General features: G+C 49.7%; 1 protein-coding gene and 1 non-coding gene across 3 annotated transcripts in view; one reads left to right on the top strand and one right to left on the bottom strand.

Moving 5' to 3' along the window:
- The window catches only part of GSG1L (GSG1 like), a 95,932-nt gene that overhangs the window by 58,814 nt on the left and 9,444 nt on the right, over window positions 1-27,674 (bottom strand). The gene's annotated exons all lie outside the window — the stretch shown is intronic.
- On the top strand, window positions 12,557-12,663 carry LOC112614934. The gene has a single exon (XR_003117229.1). It is a non-coding gene; the product is annotated as a U6 spliceosomal RNA (small nuclear RNA).

The raw sequence follows: 27,674 nt of genomic DNA, 5'->3' as shown, positions 1-27,674 counted from the left end.
TGGAGTTGTCAACTGCAAGAGGTTTAGAAGAGGAGGAGGGTAAATGATAGAGAAAGCTTTCAAAGCATAATGCTGCCTGGGGAAGTGGGAAAATGGGGTGATAGGTGGGGAGGTCCTGGCACTCAGGAAGGCATTTTATTTGTTTATTTAAAAACATATACATGTAATACATCTATCTTTTGTGTGCGTGTGTGTGTGTGTGTGTGTGTGTGTGTGTGTGTATACAGACAGTGTCCCGCCATGTTGCCCAGGCTGGTCTCAAACTCCTGGCCTCAAGCAACACTCCAGACTCTGCCTCCCAAAGCTCTAGAATTACAGGCATGAGCCACAGATGAGCCACCGTGCCTGTCCGGGAAGGTGTTTTAACAATGGGAGATAGAGAATGTCTCCATGCCCATGCAGAATGATCAGGCAGAGAGGGAGAGACGGACAGAGCAGGGGAGCGAGAGGGCGATTGTGGAAGCAAGGTCCAGAGACAGCCAGAAGGTGGGAGGAGGTTCTAAAAAACATTGGAACTGGCTTTTGATGGGATTTGGGATGCGTTACCGAAGGGAGCAGGAGGACAGCGTCTGGGTGAGACCCAAGTTTTGCTGGTTTGTTTTTTGGTTTTTAAGACAGGGTCTCGCTCTGTTGCCCGGGCTGGAGTGTAGTGGCACCATCAGAGCTCACTGCAGCCTCGACCTGCTGGGCTCAAATAATCCTCCTGGCCCAGCCTCCTGAGTAGCTGGGACTATAGGCAAGTGCTGCCACGCCTGGCTGACATTTTTATTTTTGTAGAGACAGGGTTTCATTATGTTGTCCAGGCTGGTCTTGAACTCCTGGCCTCAAGAGATCCTCCTGCCTGTCTCCTAAAGTGCCGGGATCTAGGCAGGAGCCCCTGTGCCTGGCTGGATCTGAGTTCTTGAGCAGATTAACCCACCTCCTCTCCAGCAAGTGAGAGATAAGGTCACCGGCTGAGAGTGAGACGGCCGACTGGGGAAGTGGGGGTTGAGGAGCAGCGAGGAGAGCATGTGAAACAGTCTTTTCTGAGAGTGGGGATGCACAAACATGCTGCGGAAGTGCATGCAGCTCTCGGGGCAGTGTTGCTTGTCGTGTGAGATCCGTGCTCATGAATTTAAAGTGAGCCCAGGCAGCGTGGCTGTGGGATTCAGGTAGGAAGAGACAAGTTGGCCTGGTGACACCTGTCAGGGCCTCTTGAGTCCAGAGGACACACAGGAATGCCAACCCGAGATGCCCCAAATTATCTTTCGCTTGAACACTGGGGAGAGGGATGGCAGGGTCCTGGGCCTCCCTTGAGGTGGGGGTGGACCAGAGCCCACGTGACCCCCCTCGCAAGGGGACAGTCTCCCACCTGGAGCTACCCCTGGGTGAGGACATAGAGCAGTGGTGACAATCCCAATTCCAGGATCCCTCCTGCCTCTGGCCTGGTTCCCTTTGGCAGGGTTTGGATGCTTTATGCGAATGCCACGCTCCATTTAATTGAGATACCAGGGAGGTAGCTGATTAATTGATTTATAATAGAGTTTATTATTAAAGATGCTAAGTTATTACTGAGAACACGCGGTGAGCACTCATGTTTAAATAAATATTCTTGTAGATGCTGGGCATGCGTGTCATGTCCGGGATTTGAGACGCAGAGGGGTTGGTGGGGACCTGGAGGGGGCTGGAACCAGAGAGATGGGGCAGGAGAGCTGCAAAGGGAAACCCCTGACCTTCAACTGGTCACTGAGCAAATATCAGGCACCTGCTGTGCTTCAGGCTTTTCTACAGGGGTCAAGCGGCCTGTTCTCCCAGTGCTCCCATGGGATGGGAGAGGCAGACACACAGACTGGGCACCTCTGGGTATCAGGGCAGTCAAGAGGGGAAGTCCAGGGGTCTGTGGGGTGGGGCGGTCAGAAGAGGCCCCCAGAGAAGGCGGTATAGGAGCTGAGAGTGGAAGGGTCAGAGGGAGGAGGAGGAGGGTGGAGTGGGCAGGGGAACCCACACCAGGAGAAACCCACAGGCAAAGTGGTTTGGTGTGGCTGTCACAGGCAGTTAGGTGGGGCACGTGGGAGGTGAGAGATGCTGCTGCAGGGTAAACAAGGACATTCCATGGGAAATTTTAAGCCATCTGAGGCAGTTTGGACTTTATCCTGAGGGCCCGGGGCAGGAATTGCAACTTTCAGAGCAAAGTGGTTGGGTGGAGGAGGCGAGTATGGCTGTGGCCTGAGAAGGGTGTGGGGGGGCAAGAGGAGCAGGAGACAGGGAGCCTGGGAGGAGCAGCTGCAGTCCTCCCCACAGGGCAGGCGAGGATGAGGATGGGCCAGACTTGCCAGGGCGCTGAGATGCTGGAGGCCGGAAGCCCCGGGGCACCGGGTACCGCTGAGACCACTCACTTCCCAGCAAACCGTCAGGCACTGAAGAACCCTGGCTCAGGAATGGCAAGGGACTGGGGGAAACTGGGAGCAACTGGGTGAAGCTGTTGGAACTGACCCAATTAATATCAGCCCCAGAACAGTCTCCCACGGGAAAAAAAAAAAAAAAAACCAAAAACGTTGAGAAACTAAAGACTGGTGTTTCATGACACCAATCGACTGGGGGCAGAGGAGAAAATAAATCCCTTATCTGAACATTTCTAAAATATCCTGATGTTGGTCACAACGGAGACCAAAGCCTGGCTTTTCCCTGTGCCCTCTGCCCTGGGGGAGCCCACGTGGCCAGGTTCACCTGCACATAAGGCCACCCCTGAGAAGCGGAGCTGACGTTTAAAACTTGCCCAGACCTATTTTTAAAGAACAAGCTATTTTTAGACAGTCTCTTGAGAACCCGAAGCCTCTCTTGGTAGCATATTTCAGGGTTGAAAAAGTTCCTCCTTACACATAACCTAAATCTTTCCAGCTCCAATTTAAGCTAATTTCTTGCTTTGCCCTCTGAGGACCGGGGGAGCGGGGGAGCTGGTTGGTATCTTCTTGAGAGGAGCATTCTGGGGGGTCAGCAGTTACCGAGGTGCCCCCCAACCTTGTCTTGTCTGCATAGATCATTCCAATTCATCTGCCCTTTCCCCAAAGGTCCCCTTTTAGATTCACCGGAGTCATTAGCATCACTCTGGTTGGAATTCTGCCTTTTAAAGTGAAGTGGCCCAAATCGGAGGTGGCACTTCATGGAGACCTTCCAATTTCGAGTAATGGGTTTACTGAACTTCCACCAGCCTTGTTCAGCTCAGCTGCCCCCATCCAGCCCGGTGGCAGTGAATAGGCTCAGATCCCCCAGGTGGGGTTCAGAGTGAGTCCAGAGGCCATGGCTCCAGGACCTAGTGGGTCCAGGGTAACCCAGGACGAACTGGTGGTGGGACGATTTCTGACATTAATGGACATTCATGACAGGCTGCCGGCATTTAGGTAACTAAATAGAAAACACCCATGACCTCAGGGCACAGCTGTCCCAGAAGCCTGAGAGAACAGGAGCCCGATTTGGCTTCGAGATTTCAAAAGCCTACATCCAGGTGTTCCGAGAAAAAGGTTGAGAAGAATACGCAATCAAGCAGAAACCGTTTCTCTTCTCCTTCCACCTGAAAATCAGCTAAAGTTGCTTGCCTGGAGGGGAGTGAGACGCAGGGGAGGAGGAGGAGGAGGGAAAGGGGAGAAGACGCAGGAGGATGGTAAAGGTCGGGGAATGGGGAGGGGGGGTAGAAGGCAAAAGGGGAGGAGGAGGGGGAGGATAAGGGGGAGAGAAGGGAGAGGAAAAGGAGAAGGAAAGCGGAGAGGAGGAGGGGGAAGAAGAGGAGGAGCGGGGGTGGTTGGTCCTCAGAAGGAATGAGAGGCATTATGTAGATATGAGCAGGGCTTCCCTAAAAGACCCCCAGCCTCCACTTCAAGCCCTTTCCATTACATCCCCCGGGAGCCACAGGGAGGTGAAGTTGGCACCCACAAAGGGTCCTTTCCCAGTCTGAGTGGACAGCGGACACCTTGCGAGTTGGGCCGTGTGCTCATGGACACAGCCAGCACATCCTCGAGGGCTGTTCAAAGAGTGATGTCCACCTGTGCCCACCTGTGTCACCTGTGTCCACCTGTGTCCCTGTGTCACCTGCATCTCCTGATGCCCACCTGTGTCCACCTGTGTTCATCTGTGTCCACTTGTGTCCTGGACACCTCACATGCCTCTTCACGTGGACTAAGCTCCATTTTGGTGGCCTTGTACTCTCACAGGTCCCCCAAGATGAGGATGGGCCTCTCACCTGGAGGATGATGGAGAGAGGACAAGGAGAAAGATCTCGGGCTTGTGACTGGATGGAAATGAGATCCAGGAGAAAGGAGAAAGGCACCCTTGGATGTACACACCCTTATGTTACAATCCTGCCCATCTCATCTCTACCTTCTACATTTCTACCCCAGAAATTCCCATGCTTGAGCCCAGGAGTTCAAGGCTGCAATGAGCTATGATTGCACCACTGCACTCCAGCCTGGGCAACAGAGAAAGAACTCAATTCTTAAAAAAAAAAAAAAAAAAAAAAAAAAAAATTACCCTGGGACAACAGGCATCCAGGGTGCTCGATCATGATGGTGGAACTGATGAATGAGGGAATGACCCTGACCCTGCAAGGGATCCTCCCCCCGGTGGATGCCGTGGCTTGTCCCCTGCTGAGGACTTTCATGCCCGTTCTCCTTTGATCCCCACAACAGGTCCATTAGGTGTGCATTTCACAGGTGAGAATGAAAGTGGGCTGAGGAGAGGTTAAGGGCCTGGCGAGCTGTGGTGAGTCCGGGAGTAGAGCCCACGCCTCTTTTTGGTCCAACCTTCATTCATTCATTCCACATGGAGCTATTGAGTATCTGCTACAAGCCTGACACTGCGCTGAGGGCTGCAGAAAAAGACCAATGGGGCCGGGCACAGTGGTACAAGCCGGTAATCCCAGCACTTTGGGAGGCAGAGGCACATGGATCACCTGAGGTCAGGAGTTCGAGACCAACCTGGAAAACATGGTGAAACTCCCTCTCTACTAAAATACAAATATTAGCCGGGTGCGGTAGCGGGTGCCTGTGATCCCAGCTACTCGGGAACCTGAGGCAGGAGAATTGCTTGAACTCAGGAAAGAGAGGTTGCAGTGAGCCAAGAGTGTGCCACTATACTCCAGCCTGGGTGACAGAACGAGACTCAGTCTCCAAAAAAAAAAAAAGAGACCAATGGAACAGACGTGGTCCCTACCCACTGCGAGCCTCTGCTCCAGTGGAAAAGGCAGATACTAGCAAGAAATCACCCTCGAGGGCCATGAGTCAGGGCTCGGGAGGTACAGGGACCCTGGAGCCGGAGCCTACAGCTGGCTCCTCTGTTCTGGGGCTCAGGGAAGGCTTTCCTGAGGCAGAATGTTTCAGCAGAGCCTGAAGGAGAAGGAGGAATTAACTAGGTCACAGCTGCCCAAAGTGTGGGGCTCACCCCTCTGGGATGCTTAAGCTCATTTTAGAGCAGGATTTCTAAACCTCAGCACTACTGACATTTGGGGACAAAGAAGGCTTTGATGTCAGGGCTGTCCTGGGTGTTAGTGGATGCTTAGCACCATCCCTGGCCTTGGCCTACTGGATGCCAGGAATATGCACCCCCCCCATCCCCACGTACTCCCAGTCATAAACACCAGAAATGTCTCCAAACATTGGCCAAATATCCTTGTGGTGGGGAGGGCAGGGACAGTGGGGGACAAAATAATCCCCCATTGAATCCACTGTTTTAGATTATTCATGAATGTTTTTGTTTCTATTTTATTTTATTATTCAGAAAGGGTCTTGCTGTATCACCCAGTCCAGAGTGTAGTGGTACGATAGTCGCTCACTGCAGCCTTCAACTCTTGGACTCAAGCGAGCCTCCCACCTCAGCCTCTTGAATAGCTGGGACCACAGGTGCTCGCCCCCATGCCCAGCTCATATTTTTGGTTTTTGCAGAGACAGGGTCTCCCTATGTTGCCCAGGATGGTCTCAAACTCCTCGGCTCAAGTGATCCCACCTCAGCCTCTCAAAGTGCTGGGATTACAGGCGTGAGCCATCGCTCCCAGCTCCTCACGAACATTTTTACAATGGTAATTTCTTTTCGACAGTTCTTTTGTATTTATTGCAAGCGATACTGGCTTTTCATTTCCGGTGGTGATCTGAAGGTTCCTTTCTGAATGAATTTAGGTTGTGAAAACAGTGAGTGATTTAGAGAAAATGCGAAGTGAACGTTGGACCTGTGGCATGTGGATGTGGCACGGTTGCAGGGGGAGAATGCAGACAGATGAAGCGGAAGAGATGCGGAGTTGGATGAGGCGTGGGGCGGAGGCTCCCATCAGAACATGGGGGTGGGCTCTAAAGTGTCCCTGACAGACCTGGGAATCACCCAGGGAGGTGCCACATAGGTGCACACACCCATTCTCTTGGAAGTTCAAGCCCAGCTTTCTTCCAGCCTGGCAACAGATTGGTCTCTCTTTGCTTGGGCACCAGAGGAAGGGATTGGCTCAACTTTGGGGGCCCATGTGGAAGGATAAAGGTCCCTGAATACTAGACGCACACTGTTTGAGGCAAGATGCTTGCATGATGAAAGGCATAGGGGTGGACAGGAGCAGTGGCTGATGCCTATAATCCCAGCACTTTGGGAGGCCAAGGCAGGCAGATCATTTGAGGCCATGAGTTTGAGACCACCCTGGGCAACATGGTGAAACCCCGTCTCTACTAAAAAATACAAAAATTAGCTGGGCATGGTGGTGGGCGCCTGTAGTCCCAGCTACTTGGGAGGCTAAGGCAAGAGAATCTCTTGAACCCAGGAGGTGGAGGTTGCGGTGAGCCAAGATCACGCCACTGCACTCCAGCCTGGGCAACAGAGCAAGACTCCATCTCAAAAAAAAAAAAAAAAAAAAAGGAAGAAGAAGAAGAAGAAAGAAAGAAAGAGGAAGGAAGGAAGGAAGGAAGGAAGGAAGGAAGGAAGGAAGGAAGGAAGGAAGGAAGGAAGGAAGGAAGGTGTGTGTGTGGGGCCAGGTGCGATGGTTCACTCCTGTAATCCCAGCATTTTGGGAGGCTGAGGCAGGAGGATCACTTGACGCCAGGGGTTCAAGACCAGCCTGGGCAACATCGGGAAACCCCGTCTCTACAAGAAAACGAAAGGCAAGGGGTTCTCTGAGATCAATGGGGAGTGTGCAGCATCCTGGGGAAGCCTGTCTTAACTTCCTTCTGTGGTTTGCGTTCATGGGAGACACTGGGTGGACTCCCCCTCCCATCTTCTCTCTCCATCTCTCTTGTTTTTGTCTCTTGCTGTCTGTCTGCCACTGTTCTGTGTCTGCCTCTCTCTCCCTACCCCCTCTCCAAGACATCTAGTTAAATCTCCCCAAGTGACAAGCAGGAATAGTCACTGTATTCACGACTCCATGGTGGGCCTCCCCCTCTCCTCCTGTTTTGCTCTCGGAGGGCCCTGATCGGCAGAGACGCCTGTGACCGATCTAGATCTACGCCTGCAGTGTCAGGCCCCAGCTCACCCCCCTGCCAGCTCAGTCTTTGTGCCTCAGCGTAGAACTGAGCCCTTTGCAAGCCACCTCAAGAACATTCCTCCCAGCACTATCTTCCATCCCTCTGGTCTCATTCGCTGAAATGCAAATCCAACTCTTCTGGCCAGTTAAGTTTTAAGTGCTCTGAGCTTCCACGCTTCCCTGTGGCGACACTGGGATTCCATCCAATTAGTTTCACTGGCCAGGAACTAAGAAAGCTGCCTGTGCACTAAGAAAATGAGAGGATGAGCGGCCACCTTGACAAACGTCCAGAGAGCCAAAATTGACAGCCTCTCTTTACCCCGGGCACTTTACAGTTTGTAAAGTACTGGACCATCCCTTGTCCTATGTAATACTTGCCTTAACCCAGGAAGGCTAGGTTTCATTACACCCTACTTGACAAATAAGAGTGTAAAGCTCAGAGAGGTAAATCAACTCACCCAGGGTAACACAGCAAGAAAGGGGTGTATTTGAGTCCAGGTCTGCTCAACTCCAAGGCCAGGTGTTTTACCATTCCATCACAGTCTCGTCCACTCATTCATTCATTCAGCAAGTTGTTTATTAAGCACTTTCTGGATGACAGGCTGTCTTCAAGGCTCAGGAAATAAAAGAGTATACAAGACAAAAAGGTCCCCGCCCTCAAGGAGCTGGTAGTCTTATGAAGGAAGATGGGAAATAAATGTACACATTTAAAAATTCAGAGTTTAGCCAGGCACAGTGTCTCATGCCTGTAATCCCAGCAATTTGGGAGGCCAAGGCAGGAGGATCGCTTGAGGCCAGGAATTCAAACCCAGCCTGGGCAACATAGTGAGACCTCATCTCTACAAAAACATATCAATAAAAATACCTTTTAAAATTCATAGTCTAATAAGTGCTATGAAGGCAAAGAAGGGGATATGGAAGGTAATGAGTGAGTCAGTTAATTTAGCCACGGAAGTCAAGGTGAGCCTCCCTGAGAAGATGACATTTAAGCTGAGACCTGAAAACTGTGAAGGTTCTGGAGGGAGAGAGCCCCAGATGGAGAGAATGGTGAGGCAGGAAGAGACCAAGTGAGTTCACAGTTCACAGTTTCAGACCCAGGGCAGGGAAGGAGTAAGGAGGTTAGGAGGGGGATGAGAGGTGGGACTGTTGCTATGAGAAGCCACAAGATGGTCTTGAGCTGTGGGAGGGGTAGGAGCGACACGGTCAGCCTTATCCCATTTGGAAGTGCGTGCTGGCTCCACCTCTCTGCAGGCCCTTGGTCTTCTCCTGACTTCTGGCTCTAGGGGGCGCTCATAGAGGGGCTGCGACACCTTCCGAGGAAGTGTCTGGCTCTGCGAGGCCCACCTCTGTTCTGGGACAGGATCCAAGATGCGAAGCCTTCAAGATTGGGACCCAGGCCATATACGGCCACAGTGACAGGCGGACGAAGCTGGAGCGAGGTCATGCGGAAGCATGGAAGGGGGGTCTCGGCACCATGCCCCAGTCCACCCTCCGGTGAGTGCTAAGAGCTCCACCAGGGTAAGCAGCTGTGAGATTGCCCAGGGTCAGGCAAATCTAGGGGCAGAGAGGGCAGGGCCCTGGCAGCCCAGGGTATGTCATGCATCTCACTGCCTGGCCCAGGCATCACTGTCTTTGCTCCCACTGGCCCTGGAGTCCCTGCTAAAGACTATCAGCTCTCACCTGTTACATTCCTTGAGCAGCAGCTGGTTTTCTATCCGTCTTTATTTATTTTATTTACTGTTTTTCTTTTGAGAGTTAGAATCTCACTCTGTCACCCAGGCTGGAGTGCAGTGGCACAATCATAGCTCACTGCAGCCTCAAACTCCTGGGCTCAGGTGATCCTCCCATCTCAGCTTACCGAGTGGCTGAGACCACAGGCGTGCACCACCATGCCCAGCTAATTTTTTTCATTTTTGTGCAGAAACAGGGTCTTGCTGTGTTGGCCAGGCTTATCTGGAACTCTTGGCCTCAAGCATTTCTCCCAGCTCTGCCTCCAAAGTGCTGGTATTACAGACGTGAGCTGCCACACCCAGCCATCCTGCCTGTCTTCTGAGGAAGGCCTGTGACTCTGGGAGGTGCTCCCAGCAGGGGCTACCTCTGGCTCAGAGCTGGGTTTAGGAATAGGAGACCCCTTCAACCATTAGAGATTAAGGCTTAGCTGGTTTTGCAAGCTGCTGAGGAACAGAGGCAAGAGAAGGGGGGCTCCAGAGGAAGGGGTGGCTCTAAGGAGGCTCTGGGTGGGCAGCCTGGGCTGAGGCTCCCCAAGTCTGCACCTGCCTGCCCTGACCAGGCTCAGGTGTGAAACCACAGAGACCCCAGGTCACAGGCTCACACAAGCTCAGCCCTGCCCTGTTCCTGAACCAGGACTGGTCGGGCAGGAAGAGGTACAGGAGCCACATGGCAGGTGCTCAGTGAATGCTGATTGACTCTCACATAGCCTCTACCTCAGCAGGTCCGGAAGCCCCCAGCCTTTCCATCCCCTGCAATATCACATGGGCAGTAACTAGGGGACAGCTGCTCCCCATTCCAGACAAGGTGTTCTCTGCTCTCTGTCCTCTGGCAGAGTCTGCCAGCCCTCCACCTTACCAGAGACAAATTGTGGGTAAATGCGAACTCACACATTGTCTCAGAATAGCCATTGGGGAGTTTCTGATCCTGGGGAAAGCACATGGAAAAGACAGTTGGTGGGGAGAATTTTCCCAATGTGGAGAATTTCCATCAAGGGAAAGTATCCTCTTAGGGGCTCTTAGACTCCCCAGCCATCTGCAGCACCGAACAGCCTTCTGCAGGGAGGGGCTGGGAGTCCAGGGAGACAGGAGCAGCTCTTCTGCGTGAAACCAGGACAGGACACCAGCCTAGGCAGGGACCAAGGAAGTCACAGGCATGGAGGACCCTCAGAAAGGGCCAGTGGGAGGCTGGGCATGGTGGCTTACGTCTGTAATCCCAGCACTCTGGGAGGCTGAGGCAGGTGGATCGCCTGAGGTCAGGAGTTCGAGACCAGCCTGGCCAAAATGGTAAAACCCCATCTCTATTTAAAAAAAAATAATAATAATAATACAAAAATTAGCCAGGTGTGGTGGCGTGCACCTGTAATCCCAGCTACTCAGGAGGCTGAGGCACAAGAATCACTTGAATCCAGGAGGCAGAGGTTGCAGTGAGTTGAGATCACACCAGTGTGCTCCAGCCTGGGTGACAGTGAGATTCCATTTCAAAAAAAAAATTAAAAATTAAAAAAAAGAGAAAGGGCCAGTGGGAGTGTCAGGTCTGGGAGGGAAGGAGGGTGAATTTGGCAATGGCTGTCCAAACTGAAATGCACTTTCCTTTTGACCCCGCAATTCCACTTCTAGGAATTTACCCTCAGATATATTTGCAAGTGTGGGCAAAATTTATGGACAACGGTATTCACTATAGCAGAGGATTGGAAACACCCTAAACTTCTACCAGTAGTGCACTGATAGATTGAGCCATGGCCATGGAAATCTGTGTCTCCATCCCTGACCTCACTTCCTGCCCCTCTTTTCCCTCTCTGGTCTCCTTCTTGTCCCTTGCATACCCCATAGCACATTCCTGCCTCAGGGCCTTTGCACACACTATTTCCACTGCTTGAGCCATTCTTCCCCCAGACACCCACATCTTGTTATCTGTTACTATCTCAGGCCTCAGATTCCAGTCCCTTCCGCAAGGGTGACTGTGGCAATTTGGAAGCCATATTCCCTGGGCTTCGGAAATGCCAAGGCAGACTCATCCACTCTGACGAGCCAGAGACCCTCAAGCCAAGAGAAGCCAATGGCCGAGTGGTCTTGACTCTCTCAGACGCGACCCAACCCCAGTGGACGGGTTGCACACCATTCAGCTTTCTAGTCACAGGGCACCGTCTGCCAAGCCTGCCAAGCTACCTTTTATTAAGGTTATGAAGAATGAGGACAACTTCACTCTAAGGTGATGCCATGCTCTGGTGTAATTCTTTCCCCTTAATTGCAATAATCAATAGCATATGGCAGTGGTAACAGGATGTACGTGACTATGTTACATAAGATTGTGACACTTCTCTTGCAAGGAAGCTGTCCCTCTTGATGACTTAATGAAGTAAGTAGCCACATTTGAGGTCCACAAGGCAAGGAACTGAAGGTGACCTCCTTGAGCTAAGGGTGGTCTCCAGCCAACAGCCAGCAAGAAACTGAAGCCCTGAAAGAAACCAAAAGGAGCCGAAATCTCTGAACAACCAGGTGATCTTCAAACAGATCCTTCCCTTAGATGGGTTCTAAAGGGGAACTCAGCTCTGGCCAACACCCTAACTGCAGCCTAGTGCAGAGCACCCACTTAAGCCAGGCCAGGACTGCTGATCCACAGAACTGTGAGCTAAGAAATGTGTGTTGTTTTAAGTTGCTAAGGCCATGGCAATATTGTCACACATTTGGCAAACACACAGAAGTGGGCTCTGGGCCAGGCCTGACCAGGGCAGGCAAAATGGCTCTGGGGCTGGCTGGTTCCCTCCTGGGTCTACTGGGGGAGCCAGGCCCATGGCCCAAACCAGGCCATGCGTTTGGTCTTGACACCTAACTACCCTTCCTGACACTAGTCTCCCAAACCTTGAACCCCAGCCTGGCTGCAGCCAGTTTCTCTTTACCAACACCTACATTCCCCATACATGCAGACACACACATGATGCAGAATAATATAGAGCTTTGGAAACAGAGCAAGCTGAGTCCAATTCCTGACTCCAACATATTTTATGTTCTATATGTGTGTGCTTGAAATAAACATATATTCCCTAGTGTTTGGTGAGAAGATATAGAGTTCTATATATAGTTAATAATTCAGACTTATTCATTGTATTGTTCAGTAGCTCAGCTCACCTTTTTTGTCTGTTTCTCCATTAGTTTCTGAGATGTGTGTGTATGTTAAAAAGTCTCTATCATTGCTGATTTATCTGTTTCTTCCTGAGGTTCTGCCAGTTATTGCTTGTTATAAAGTTTTTGTTGTTAGGAAAATACTTGCTTATGACGGATATATTTTTTTCTTGTTTTGTTATTCTTTTTACCCACCTATAATTTCCTTATTTGCTCCCTTATAATTTTTGGTCTTAAATTATACTCAGTGCTCATTTCAACAGCATATACATTAAAATTGGGATGATACAGGGAAGATCAGCATGACCCTTATGGAAGGTTGACATGCAAATTTGTGAAGTGTTCTATTTTTACAAGAAAAAAATTCTATTGAATCAGAGAACAAAACCATTAACCCAGCTTTATTTGGTTCCTTTTCTTCAGGTATATCTTTTCCCATTCTTCTCTCTTCCACCTTTCTATGTATTTTTACAAGAAAAAAACTTCAATTGAATCAGAGAACAGTTTTGAGAACTGTTCTCTGATTATTTGGTTCATTTTTTTCAGGTATATCTTTTCTCATTCTTCTCTCTTTCACCTTTCTATGTATTTTCAAATGTGCTTCTGGTACAGTTGGATCTTGCTGTTTTTATTTCTACAACCCAAGAGTTCTAATTTTTAACTGATGAATTTAACCCAGTTACATTTATTGTAATTTGAATTTATTTCTGCCAACTCCAGCACTTACTAAATGTGCCACTGATATCCCAGAGGTACAGTTGGGCTTGGCAACAGGGGTTCCCAGGCCCAAAGGCCTGACTCAGCTCAGGGAACTGTCATATTTAGAGATGACAGCCAAAAGAGAGCCCAAGCTCCTTATATTGGAACAGGAGAAAGAGATCCAACAGCCCAAGGAGTTCCTGTGGCCCTGGCTCTGCTCCTCCTACCTACCCTCATTGAAGACCCACAGTACTTTGTGGCTAAGCCTATCCCAGCTGTGATAGGACTCATAGTCACAAGTGGTGACTATATAGTTCACACTGGGTTTTTAAATGGAGGAAATAAATTAATTCATGTAATGGAAAGGTGTATGGATCATTTGGCATTATACAGAGCATGATCCAGGTGTTCATATGATGAGGTCACATGCTTCCTCTCTCAAGCACCACTGTCTGTTGGCCTCATTCTCTGGCACATTCCCTCCATATGTTGAATCCATCAGCTCTCAGCTTACATCTTCTCATCATTAAAAAGAGCATTTCTGGTGTTCCAGCAGTTGCTACAAACATCCTAGAACTGAATCTCTTTGCCTTGATTTGTATCACATGCTCATCCCTGAACCAATCATTGTGGGCAAGGAGATGGAATGCTTTGATTGGCCAGGCTGTGGGGCCACCTCTGCAGTGAGATGTGGTGCAGTAAACATGGCATGACAGTGGAAAAGAGATGGTTTCCAAAGGAAAATCATTGTGTTCTAAGATGAAGAAGGAAAAGAGGATGCTATCAAGGCAAAAAGCATAGAAATCCACTACGAACACTATGACATGGAGATGACATGGAGACAGTCAGAGACTGGGCTCAACACAGCCCTTCACTGCCTCTCTCCTAAGAAAGCCACATCCCTGCAGTTCTCAGTAAAATCTCCAGAAACTAAAGTCATCAACTGGACTTAATCTTCTCAAAGGTGGCTGCTCTCCCCTGTGCCCACCTGGTGCCACCAAGAGAAATATTGAGAGATGAAATTACAGAATGACCTTTAGAAAAACAAGGTCTTGCCTCAGATTGAACAAGTTTCCACTCCTTGGACGTGAGACAGCCAGAATCCAGACATGAGACCCAACAGGCTTTGATGCAGCAAAGTGGGGATTGCAAAGCCCTCGTGTGAACTCTCAGGAAAGCTCAGGACATCAGCCTACAAAGCTGAGGATGAAACCCTGCTGTCCGGGTCCAGGGCCCTCCCTGCTGGCTGCATTCTGACCTGCAGGAAGGAGCCCAGCCCATGTGTGGGGGCCACCTCCAACACCACAACTCTCCCCAGCAATGCCTTCATCTGAAAACATTCACAGAGGCTCCCACTGAGTCCTACTAGGCTCCAGAAACACAGAGATGAACAGAATACGGTCCCTGCCACAAGGCTCAGGGTTTGGTTTGGGAGACAGGTTTGTTCTGTGAGGTCCCCTTTGGGATCAGCTGTGATGTCTGGTGTCTGAGACCAAGATGGCACCAGCCCCGAGCATTCCCCTGTGAGCCAGTCCAACTCACCCCCACACTCTGGGTTCCTGGCCACACTGGGCTCCAATCCAGCCATCTCCTGGGACATCCCTTACTTCCTCCAACCTCAGTCCCACTGTGCTCTAGGTCTACCAGGCTTCTGGCCCTCTGTCGCCCAACTCCTGACCTGGACCTTGGAGTGTGTTTTCCTGGATTGACTAAGAATCACCCCCAGGTTCCTTTGGCTTGATACTCTCCTGGTCACCTTGGGGAGTGTCCCCTGCCCCAGCATCACCTGAGATCCAATCCCAGCTGGGAGCCCTACAGGCCTTCTCAGCCCCTGGGGGATTCAAACAACTGCCACCTGGTAGAGAGTGGAGGTGGAAGTGGCCGCACTGGATAAATGTCAACCACAGGACAGGGACGCCTCTTTCTCTCTCTCTCTCTGTGTGTATGTGTGTGTGTGTATGTGTGTGTGTGTGTGTGTGTATATATATATATATATATATATAGTGTTTGTGCCCTAATCACTGGCAGTAAATGCACTTTTGTTCTTTTTGTTCTTTTCTTTTCTCTTTTTGAGACAGAATCTTGTTCTGTCACCCAGGCCGGAGTGCAGTGGTGCAACCACGGCTCACTGCAGCCTCAAACTTCCCAAGTGATACTCCTGTCTCAGCCTCTTGAGCAGCTATGACCACAGGTGCACACCACTATGCCCGGCTAATTTTTTATTTTATGTTTTTAGAGATGGGGTCTCACTATGTTGCCCAGGCTGGTCTCAAACTCCTGAGCTCAACTGATCCTCCCACCTCGGCCTCCCAAAGTACTGGGATTACAGGTGTGAGCCACCGCACTGGGCCAAATACACTCTTAGTTTCTGTTTCTCTCTGGGTGTCGCTCTGTCTAGTTCTGCCTTCCTGTGTCTCTTTCGATTTCCACCTCTGTTTTTCTCTGTGTATCTCTCTGCCTCTCTGTATATCTCTGCATGTCCTGTATATCTCTCTGCCTCTCTCTCTCTGTCCTCTCACATACAGATGCATCCTTCCCTTTCTGTAACTGACCTTGTCCACACCCCCTCTCCCATTAAATGAACTACCTACCGTGTCACTGTAATACCAAATCATTACATACTTAAAAACCATGAAAGTCTCAGAGCTGCCACGATATTACCAATTCTGTTACAGTCATCATCCCCAGAGCCAACCATGTACCAAGCACTGTCCTAGGCACTTTATATGTGCTCACTTCTTCAATCTCCACAATCCCACAGTGGTCTATTATCCCACTTTGGAGAAGGGGTAAAGAACTGAGGCTCAAGGAAAAGGGAGAATTTGGCCAAAGCCACACACCTGGTGTTGAGGCCAGGATCCACTCCTGAGCAATCTGCCCTCCACCCCTACCCACATGCAGGCTCTCATTTTTGGTTTTCTTTTTTTATTTTTTCGAGACGGAGTCTAGCTCAGTCACCTAGGCTGGAGTGCAGTGGTGCGATCTTGGATCACTTCAACCTCCGCCCCACCAGGTTCAAGTCATTTTCCTGCCTCAGCCTTCCAAGTAGCTGGGACTACAGACTTGTGCCACCACGCCAGGATAATTTATGTATTTTTAGTAGAATCAGGGTTTCACCATGTTGGCCAGGCTGGTGTCGAACTCCTGACTTCAGGTGATCCTCCCGCCTTGGCCTCCCAAAGTGCTGGTATTACAAGCATGAACCACCGAACCCGGCCCTCACTTTCACTTTTCTAGACCTACAATGGAGCATTTATTAGAGGGTTCAGGCTGATGAATGCAGCTCACGCCAACCCCCCTGCATTCTCCACCAGTGGCCCACCCTGGCACAGGGGCAGAGGAGAGAGTGCCTATTTGAAGGGGCAGAAAGATTCAAATGTGTCTTCCAATCCTCTCCTGCCACAGTTTCTGTAACACTCATTCCTTCAACAAGTATTTACAGAGGCCAACTTGGTGTCTGTGGTACTAGGGATACAAGGATCACTCAGATAAGCCAAGTCCTGCCCTAAGGCTCATGCTCTAGGAGGAGGGGCAGGAATAGAAGCCCACCCAGATCAATACACAAGTTCAGTTCAGAGCACAGCAGGTGACGCAGTGATTATGCAGGCAGGCACTGCATGGCTCTCGGCCCAGCTCTCCCACTCATGCTGTGTGACCTCAGGCATGTTAGTTAACCTCTCTGGGCCTCCTTCTCCTCATCTCCAAAATGGGGATGAGACACCTGAGTAAAGGGCCTGGCACATTGACAAAGAGGTGGGAACCACTGGGAGGCAGAGGGTGGGCCTGGCTCCCACCTCTATGGCTCAGGTGCAAGCAGATCAGTGAGCGCTGCCCCTTGAGCTGTGGCAGGTGGTCCTCAGAGCCTGGCCGCTGGACAGACTGGAGTTAGGCTCTCCCCACTGAGCCCTTGCTTACTGTGTCAGAGACTCCAGGAGCTCAGCCTTTCCCCTCCACAGGGTTTTGGCCTCAGTTTCCCTGCTGGGTTCCCCACCCAACCCACTCCCTGGGGGACTGGATCTTATGCCTGTGCTGCCCTCTACCGGCCAACAGGAGGAGGGTACCTGCAGCGCACCCACCCTCAGGATCTCCGGCGGCCCCGCCCATCCATTCAGCTTCCTCTGAGGCCACGCCCCCTGAGGCCGGCCACATCTTGGCCTCGCCCCTCAGAGGCCAGCCTTCCGGCTGAGTCCGAGCCTGGGCCTCGTAGTCCTGTCCCAACCTCCTTGCGTTTCTCCCGAGACCAGGCCCAGAAATTCCCAGCATCCCTTGCTGCACCCACTCCACTAAGTCCCTTAAAACTGGCAGGAACCAGCCGTTCCTCCAGCGTAGGTTTTACTTCCAATTTTTATTGAACTTATTAAAATTCTTACCTTTTCCCACCTCCCCAAAGCCCAATTTCTACTTGGCCCTGTGCCTGGGGCCAGGCTCATTTGTATGAAAGGCTCGATGGCCTGCAGACTCCCCCAGCCCAGGCTTCTAGCCACATGCAAAGGATGTGGCGGAATTAAATCATGAATGACCAGCCGGGCAGGGGAAAATGACAGCGGCCTGCCCCGTCTGTCCCACCTCCAGAAGACTCACTGACTGTTCCCTCCCCAGCCGACAGGTCATGATCCCCTTCTAGAATCTTCAGACCCTTCTGCAGGCCACTGATATGCTTCTAACACTCCAACTCATTCATTTGACTAACATGTATTAAGCATCCTCTGTATGCAAAGCGTGGGGCCAGCCACAGGGGATATGGCCGTAAATATGGCAAGGCCATTCCTCCAAGTCTAATGAGGAGAGTGACATAAACAGTGACGTGAAATCAATTATTACAAATGCTAAAATAGAAATAGGTCCAGCTACCATCTAAAACTGGCAGCCCACGGGCTGAATCGAACCTGCAGATGTTGGCAAGAGCTGTAAAAAAAAAAAAAAAAAAAAAAAAATGATGGTATTTTGGGGCCAACATTTTAAAAACTTGGAGGATTTCCATTAAAATATGGGAGTTTTGGCTTCTCTTGTAAAAAATCAGAAACTCTGGCAACACTGGGTCCACATTTCTCCTCGACAACCCTCAGCTGGAGCTGGGCCGGAGCTGGGCCGTTTCATGAGGGCCTGCGGCTGCCAAGCCCTCAGCGGTGCTGTCGTCTGCCCGTCTGCTGCCCTCTACCATAGCTCCTGCGATATCCGCAACTTGCTCACTCATCCACATTCCCTCCCAGGCCACTCAAAGCATCTGAGTTTCAGCCTCTGAGAAGGGCCTGAAGGAGATAAAAGGTCTGTGTTCCCTGGATTGGGGAAAGGCTTCCAAGAGGAGGTGAGCTTGGAGATGGGCTTGGAAGACCAGCACATGTTCACTAAGAGGCAGGGGGAGGAGGGGAGGAAGGAGGAAAGAAGATGTGAGTGTGGCAGCCAGCAGGTGGGAGCAGGGCTCGGGGCCTCCCATCCTCCCAGAGCTGGGGGTCTCCTGCCTTGATGGGGCTCCTCACTGAGGATGGGCTCAGCTCTCCTCTGATCTTCTAGGACCTTCCTTGGACAGGTAAGAAAAAGGCTACAGGTGAGTGCAAGCTATGGAGGTGGAGAGAACAGAAGAAGGAGGACCTTCAAGGCTCTGAGGATTGCAGAGGGGTTTTGAGGAGAGTCAGTGGCCTTCCCTCTCACAGGATTAACACTTTGATGATGGGCTGGTATACAGCAGGTGCTCAGTAAATGTGAGCCCATTTGTTGCTGTTTGCTCCCGGTCTCTCTTGTTCCTCCTTTGTCTCTCACTTCCTTCTTCCCCCCTTCATCTCTCTCTGCTTCTCTCTCTTTGTCTCCCTCCATCTCTTTCTCTCCTTCTCTCTCTGTCTCTGTTTCCATCCGTCTCTGTCTCCTCTCTCTCTGTCTCCCTTCATCTCTCTCCTCTCTCTCTCTGTCTCCCTCACTCCCTCTCCTTCTCTCTGTCTCTGTCTCCATCTCTCTCTCCTCTCTTTCTGTCTCCATATCTCTCTCTCCTCTCTCTCTGTCTCCCTCCATCTCTCTCTCCTCTTCTCTTTGTCTTCCTCCATCTCTCTCTCCTTCTCCCTGTTTCCCTCCATCTCTCTCTCCTTCTCTGACTCTGTCTCCCTCCATTTCTCTCTCCGCTCTGTCTCTGTCTCCTTCTATCTCTCTCTCCTCTCTCCCTCCATCTGTCTCTCCATCTCTCTCTGTCTCCCTCCATTTCTCTCTCCATCTCTCTGTCTCTGTCTCCATCTCTCTCTCTGTCTCCCTCCATCTCTCTCTGTCTCCCTCCATCTCTTTCTCTTCTTCTCTGTCTCCCTCCATCTGTCTCTTTCTCCCTCTGTCTCGCTCCATCCCTCTCTCTCTCTTTCTCTCTCTGTCTCCCTCCATCTCTGTCTCCATCCATCTCTCTCTCTCTTTCTCTCTCTGTTGCCATCCATCTCTCTCTCTGTTCTTTTCTCTCTCTCCTTAAGTGTGTGTCTCCCTCCGTCCCAGGGCCCATTCATCATCTTCCTCTGCCTTCCATCTCCTGCTCCATCTCTTACCTTATTAGGGGCCCTCCACTCTCCTCTCTTCCTTGCCCCGCCTTCCTAGCCTGCAGAGACTGAGATGTGATGATGGAGTATTTCCTATAGGAGGTCCTGCCTCAAACCTCACATGCCCAGAATGCACCGCTGTCCTCCTTCAATGTTCTTGCCCTCATGGGATGACTCCCTGTTTCCCCATCATGGTCGCAGCCTGGCATCTGCATCCTCCATGACGCCCACCCTTGCCCTCCAGTTTGTGGATCATCAAGTCCTACCAGTTCTGCTTCCCTAGTGCCCATCCACAGTCCTGCGTTCCCTCTGCCACCATCTCCTTGTGGCCAGACACCTGCAGTCACCTCCTAGCCAGGCTCCCCAGTCTGTACCAACCCTACCAGCCCTTCCTGTATCCCAGCAAGTCTTTGTGAGACTCACCCTGACCTTGTCACTCCTTCACTTAAAGCCGTCGGTGGTTTGTCATTGCACCCCCACACTTCCTAGCCTGGCATCCGAGTCCAGCCGTGACCTGACCTCACTTTCCCCTTTCCCAACCCCAACCCAGCAGTCTTGCTGATTCCGTCTCCAGCCAGTCCCAGAGTCACCGTCCCTGAACATTCCCCCATGAAAACTCCAAGTTGTCGTGACTTGGGGAGGGGGTGCTACTGACTTGTAGCAGATGGAGGCCAAGGATGCTGCTGGACACCCCACAATGCACAGGCCAGCCCCCAACAGCAGAACGGAGAATTGGGCACAGACAAATAAAGAAATTAATTTGGAGCCGGGCACAGTGGCTCATGCCTGTAATCCAAGCACTTTAGGAGGCTGAGGCAGGCAGATAGCGTGAGCCCAGGAGTTCAAGACCAGCCCAAGCAACATGATGAAACCCCGTCTCTACAAAAAATACAAACATTAGCCAGGTGTGGTGGCACCTGTGGTCCCAGTTACTCAGGAGGCTGAGGTGGGAGGATCACCTGCGCCCAGGAAGGCTAAAGCTACAGTGAGCCATGATTGTGCCAGTGTGCTCCAGCCTGGGTGACAGAAGTAGACCTTGTCTGAAAAAGAAAACAAAGAAAAGAAAATGTGGTCAATCCATACAATGGAATATTATTTAGCCATAAAACTAACAAAGTACTGATATGAGCTACAACACAGATGAACCTTGAAAGCGTGTGAAGTAAATGAAAGAAGCCAGTCGTAAAAGATCCTATCTTCTATAAATCCATTTATAGAAAATGTCTAGAATAGGCACATTGATGGAATAGAAAATAAAGCAGTGGTTGCCCAGGGCTGGGAAGATTGGTGGAAAATGAGGAGTGACTGCTAGTGGCATGGGGTTTCTTTTTGGGGTGATGAAAATATTTTAAAATTAAGCTATGCTGATGGTTACTAAAAATCATTGAATTATATGCTTTAAGCATGATATGTAAATGATACCTCAATAAAGCTGTCTAAAATTTTTTGAATTAAAAATCAGGAGTTAAGAAAACAGATTTTGGCCTTCCTCGAATGCCATGCATATGAGCTCTCAAGTTCACCTCTGCTGCCGTATTCCCTGATGTATTATATCTGGGCAGCTGTACTCATTTAAATCACTTCCATGGTCGCTCTGGGCTTTAGATGTGAGACTCCCAGTCTGGAGTGAGGAGACCATGCTTACTGAAGTTACCAGCCTCATTCTCCCATCTCATGTCCAGCCCTAGCAGCAAAGAGCCCCTGGGGACCAGAAGGGGCCATATGGACATGGATGACCAGCAGTAGCCTACATGGACCAGTCTAACAGCAAAGCACATGAGCCCTGAAGCCAAAATCACTACTTACTAAGCCTGTGCCTCAGTATTCTCAACTATAAAACGGGCACAATAAGAGCACCTACTATTGTAGTGTCAGAGGCATTTGAACCAGAGTGACTCCATCTTAACGAGGGGCTGGGTAAAATGAGGCTGAGACCTCCTGGACTGCATGCCCAGGAGGTTAGGCAGTCTAAGTCACAGGATGAGATAGGAGGTCAGCAGAAGATACAGGTCATAAAGACCTTGCTGATAAAACAGGCTGCAGTAAAGAAGCCAGCCAAAACCCACGAAAACCAAGATGGCGACAAAAGCGACCTCTGGTTGTCCTCACTGCTCATTATATGCTAATGGTAATGCATTAGCATGCTAAGAGGCACTCCCACCAGCACCATGACAGGTTACAGATGCCATGGCAACATCAGGAAGTTACCATGTATGGTCTAAAAGAGGGAGGAGCCCTCAGTTCCGGGAATTGCCCACCCCTTTCCCAGAAAACTCATGAATCATCCACCCCTTGGTTGGCATATAATCAGGAAATGATGTTAAGTATCCTTAATTGAGCAGCCCATGCCGCTGCTCTGCCTGTGGAGTAGCCATTCTTTATCCCTTTACTTTCCTAATAAAGTTGTTTTAACTTTATGGACTCATCCTGAATTCTTTCTTGCATGAGATCCAAGAACCCTCCCTTGGGGTCTGCACAAGGGACCCCGTTCCAGGAACAATAGCGCTGGACAGAGGTCATGTCTCAGCACACAGTAGGTGCTCAATAAATGTGAGCTATTGGTGTTAAGATTCTTGTTTGTGATTTCAAATTCCCAGAAGTTCTAAAATCCAATGTTTTTTCGCAACTCATCTGGTCACAATACTTGACTTGGCCTAAACTTCTTCGGAACATAAGTCTGACCCGGATGGATGTGAAGCTATTTACTATCTTTATTTATCACCCCCAGCCTGCGTATGTGTTTTACAGCAGAAATATGAATGGATTTGATTATAGGGTTCTGCCCCAGCTGCTGGTGGGGTGTGAGGGAATGGATAGTCTATGTCTTACATTACCTTCCAAAATCTAAAACATTCTGAATTCTGGAACACCTTTAGACCCAAGGGTTTCAGACTGGGCACTGTGACCTGTATGATGAAGATGATAACAACAAAGATCAAACCCCACCCCCTCTTTGCCAGATGTTGCAATAAGAGCTAAAAATGGTGGCACAGCCCCAGGCAAAGGCGGTAGGGAGAAAACATCGAAAAATTCTGAAGATAAATCTTCTACCAGCCCAGGGGGATGGGGGCTTAGAATTAAAATTAAGGTCCTATCCAGAAATGAAATAGCTGAAGTGTTGCTTGCACACCTGGGCTCAGGGAAGAACAGCACTGGCCACCTTAGCTTTAAAGGACTGAGTTTGGAGAGACTCAGTTTGGTCCACTACCTCGGGTAAAGGAGGGGTCAAATGGATGGCAACAGAGGGGTGAAATCTGTAGCATCTAAAACATACAGGGACTCCCCATAGAGGGCCAAGTTAAGCAGGCCCAGCCCTATTGCAGATGCTTAAGGCATTAGTCCCCATACAGGGAAGACTTCCCAGGCCTCTCCCTCATTGTATCAATGGCTCTAGTTGCCCCAAACCAAACATAGCTGGGAGAGGGGAGCAGTGACAGCTCAGCTGCAGATATGTGCTCCTGTCTCCCCACCCAGGACCCTTGTTGTATAATAAAGAATTTGACTAGCCCTTGTTCCTGCTTCCTGGGAGAGACACTCTAAATTCTTGGAAGTTTGTAATAGAATTGTCTTTGTTATTCATGAGGCCCTTGAATCACATCAGATTTGATGCTAGTGAGATGAGATGACTCAAAATGGGGGCTGCAGAGGGGTCACTAAAAAGATCAGCCTTGCAATTAGAGGGCTGGGGCTTTGAGCCAGCCTGACCTCAAGGAGGAGAGGGGACTGGAGATTGAGATCATCTACACATCTACATGGCCAATGATTCCATCAATCGTGCCTATGTCATAAAATCCCAATAAAAACTCTGGACACTGAAGCACAGGACAGCCTTTTTTTTTTTTTTTTTTTTTTTTTTTTGGACAGGGACTTTATCACCAAGGCTGGATTGCAGTGGTGCAATCATGGCTCACTGCAGTCTCCTCAACCTCCCAGGCTCAAACAATCCTCCTACCTCAGCCTCCCAAGTAGGTGTGTGCCACCATGCCCAGCTAACAGACAAGCTTCCTGGATGGTGAACACATGATGTGTTGGAGGGTGATGTGTTCTGATTCCACAAAGAGACAGCACGGGAGCTCTGCATTGAGACCCTCATCGACCTTGCCCTATGTGTTTCTTCCTTTGTCTGGTCTTGATCTGTATTCTTTATAATACAGCTGTCACCTTAAGTAGAGTGTCTTCTGAATTCCATGAATCATTCTAGTGAATTATCGAAGCCTTGTATTTGTAGCCAGTTGGTCAGAAGTGATAATGGCCTGGGGACCCCTGAACTTGCAGCTGGCATCTGAAGTGGGAGCAGTCTTGCTGAGGACCATGCATTAAACCTGTGGAGTGCAATGTTGCCTCTGGGAAGATGGCATCAGAACTGCATCACTATAGACCAGCTGGTGTCAGAATCCCTCCCTTGTCTTGACTTGACTTTCTGTGGCAGACATTGTCTTGCTTCCATCCATATCTCCTTGGCCCATGCCAGGCGTCCCCTGTGGCTTTGGTTAGGCAGTTCCCATGCATGCTGGTGACTTCTTTCCTCAAAGACTTGCTTTCTTCGGTGGAGAAGGCTGGAGATTATGGGGAGTTAATGTTTCAGAAGTGACCCTAAACTAATGGTGAATGGAAACTGGTGAGTAAATATCACTGCTTTCTCACCCCTTGAGTGAGCAGTTTGGGGATGTGTTCTACTCAGCCTCCATGAGGGACTGAGCCCCAGTGGCCCACAGTGGTTACCTTCTCATCAATACTCCCTTTAATGTCTTTCCTCCCTTCCTGGAATCCTTCTCCACTCTCCCACCATACTTGCTAAGATCACCTCCTAAAGAAACTGCTTGCACCTGAATCTTCATCTTAGGGTCTGCTTTGGAGAAACTCAAAATAAGACCTCTGCCATTCCTGGGGCACTGGATTGTTCAGCTCCACTGTGGACACTCTGATAATCACCCAGTTTGACAACACACTTGGTCATGTATCAAGCAGTTCATTTTGGCAACCACTTGCCTACTGTTGCCTGATAATCCTGCTTGGCCTATGACTGAGCCCACATCATGAGCATGCCAACAGACCTATGCACCAAACCTGGCTAATCAGAGTAATTCATCCTCTGGCATGGTAATTTGTTTAGAAATAAGTCTATGAACCTGATTGGTCCAATTATAGTCCTCTTTGGACAAAACTCCAAGCAGACACTATTGGAAAGGAGCTCTCTCTACCTCTAGAATTTTAAATGAGCCTGGGCTACTTGTAGCCATCCTCTCTGCATGGACAGGGCCTGACTGAGAATGATACTAACACAGAAGAAGGCAGAGTTTAGAGATATAGATTCCTGATTACATGATCACCTGGTTGTAGCTGTGGCTGAAGCCCAGTCCCTCCACTTTTCAATTACTAAACCAACAGATTTCCAGCACGATCCCCTTTTTTTTCCTCCAGCTAATTTGATCAGGTTTTCACTTGCAAATAAAACGATCTTTAATCATATGTAAATATTCATCTTCTGACTTAGGCCCTCTGCATTTTTAAACACAAAAATACTTGCCCTCTAGGCTATGAGCAAGAAACTGAGTCTGCCAGGCCAAGGAAACTGAACAGAAGGGGCTATGGATAGGGGATTCTTTCAGCACAGGTTAAGGTGGAGAGGTGACTAGTGGAATTAGGGTCCCAGGAAACTTGTCCTAAGATAATCTGTGGCCATTTACAGAAAGAAGCATAAAACCGAAAGTCGCCACAATAAGAGTAAACTCCAAGAAAATGCCAAGGAATTAAGGAGAAGTGGAACAGGAAGGAAGCCTTGCTTGGGGAAAGGTGTCATGATTGAACACAGAACTTAGATCTGAGCTTCCTGGCAGCCGATGGAAAAAGGCAAGCTCAGTGAACTCATGGCTCACATGCACTCCTAAAAGGCAGCACAGATGAGATTGTAAGGCAAATGGCTCTGCAAATTTGCTTTCCTGAGAAGCCACATGCTGCCTGGCTCCTGGCACTGGTACCAGGCCCAGGGGAGTTGCACTCTTCCTGCTTACAACCTAGTTTCTGAGGATGTGGGTATGGGCAGTGGAGTGGGGTTGGCATGCTTTGCCCCTCGGCCCCCAGGCCTCCAGGTCCCCAAACTCCTGTCCAAAACACACTGGTGGCACCCACCGCGCAGGCCATAGAGGAGTATGCTCTTCAACTCGGTCCACACTCTTAAGATGGCACCTGAAACTCGGATTTCAAAGAGTTACCTTGTCTTTGGTAATCTGGATTTTATTGTGAAATTTCATTTTTTCTTTAGGTAACAAAATAGAGTCTTGATGATTTCTCCACGAGGCTGATTATTTCCTGGAGATGGACAGGTTTCTCTTTGTGCCAGTGCTGTTTTTCCTGAAAGCCCACAGTTAGCCAGACTGTGCAGGAATTTTCCAAATGACTTTCTCTTTTTTCCTAAGTAGATCAGCCTCATTTTTCGGAGGAGCTGGGGGAGGAACAGAAATTTGCCCAGCCCGCTCTCACAGCCCTTTCTGGATCTAAACCCCCGGCCACTGGGGAACAAGAGGGTGGCAGAGCCCTGTCTTCCCCCACACCTCTCGACCGAAGTCACAAGACTGGGAGGAGTGGGGACACGGGCAGCCGGAGCCATCCCTGGTTTCGAATTAGTCTTGCTCTGCTGGGAGAGCACAAGAAAGGCCGTGGCCAGTTCAGGGCCACATTATGACTTTTATGGGCCCTGGGCACTTTTGCCATCATAGACCTGTTCCTCCATAAAAGATGTATTAAGATTTACCTTTTATGACAGTAATGGTATAAAGACAAATATGACCCTGTCTAGATTCGTTTTTATATCTTCATTATTATTATATTCTTTTTTTCTTCTGGTTTTAAAAGAAGTCAAAATTAAACATTTTATGGGTCCCTAGAAGTATCGTGGGCTCCAAGCCCTGTGCTGGCTAGAGAAGGTGACCAAGAGATCAGAAGTCACCATTCCCAACTTCCCATTCCCCTACCCCTCCCCTACCCTGTCCTTCAGCCCTGGAGGGAGGCACCTTCCTATGTAAACCTCTGCTGCCAGCAACACTGAGTAGGGAGACAGCCTTGACCCTTTTTCTCCCTTCACTGAAGCATCCAAACCCCAGCCCCTGGACCCCAGCCTCGAAAATTGCCCACCCTTGATATCTGATCAAATGCCCCAGCCTCATTTTGAGAGTGCTGGTCCCTGGGGCCAGTTCTGCCCCTCAGTTTATTCAAAGGCAGCTAGGAATAATAACGATAACAACCTGAAGTCCTGGGTGCAAAGCCCTGCTCAGAGCACTTCACCATGGCAGACTCTAGGGTTCAACGTGTTACTAGCTATGTGGCTGCAGGCAAGTCAGTTTTCTGATCTGAAGAATGAATATAATGTTAGTCTCTCTCTCTAGGAGGAGTAAAGAGATTAACACATGTGGCAGGCTTACCCCATGGCCAGCACATAGTAGCAACTGTTAAAGAAAAAAAAATGTTTTTTGAGAGACAGTCTTGTTCTGTTGTCCAGGCTGGAGTGCAGTGGCGTGATCCTAGCTCACTGCAGCCTTAACTTTCTGGGCTCAAGGATCCTCCTGTCTCGGCATCCTGAATAGCTGTGTATTAGCCTGTTTTCACACAGCTAATAAAGACATACCCAAGACTGGGTAATTTACAAAAAAAAGGGATGTAATTGACTCACAGTTTTGTATGCCTTGGGAGGCCTCAGGAAACTTATAATCATGGTGGAAGGGGAAGCAAACATGCCCTTATTCACATGTCAGCAGGAAAGAGAATGAGTTCTGAGCAAAGGAGGAAGCCCTTATGAAATCATCAGATCTCTTGAGAACTCACTCACTATTGTAAGAACAGCATGGGGGAAACTTCCCCCATGACTCAGTTACCTCCATCTGGTCCCACCCTTAACATGAGGAGATTATTACAATTCAAAGTGAGATTGGGGTGGGGACACAGAGCTAAACCATATCAAGCCGGGACTGGACTACAGGTTCACACCAATATGCCCAGCTATTTTTTTTTTTTTTTTTCATAGAGACAGGGTCTCACCATGTTGCCCAGGCTCATCTCAAACTCCTGACCTCAAGTGATCTTCCGCCTTCAGGCTCCCAAAGTGCTGGAGTTACAGGCATGAGCCATCACACCCAGCTCATTAAAGAAAAACTTATCCAAACACTTTAG

The sequence above is a fragment of the Theropithecus gelada genome, chromosome 20 (genome assembly GCF_003255815.1).
Source record: "Theropithecus gelada isolate Dixy chromosome 20, Tgel_1.0, whole genome shotgun sequence".
Classification (NCBI taxonomy): Eukaryota; Metazoa; Chordata; class Mammalia; order Primates; family Cercopithecidae; genus Theropithecus; species Theropithecus gelada.
The sequence above is the reverse complement of the archived record's forward strand: the minus strand, read 5'-3'. Positions and strand labels throughout refer to the sequence as shown.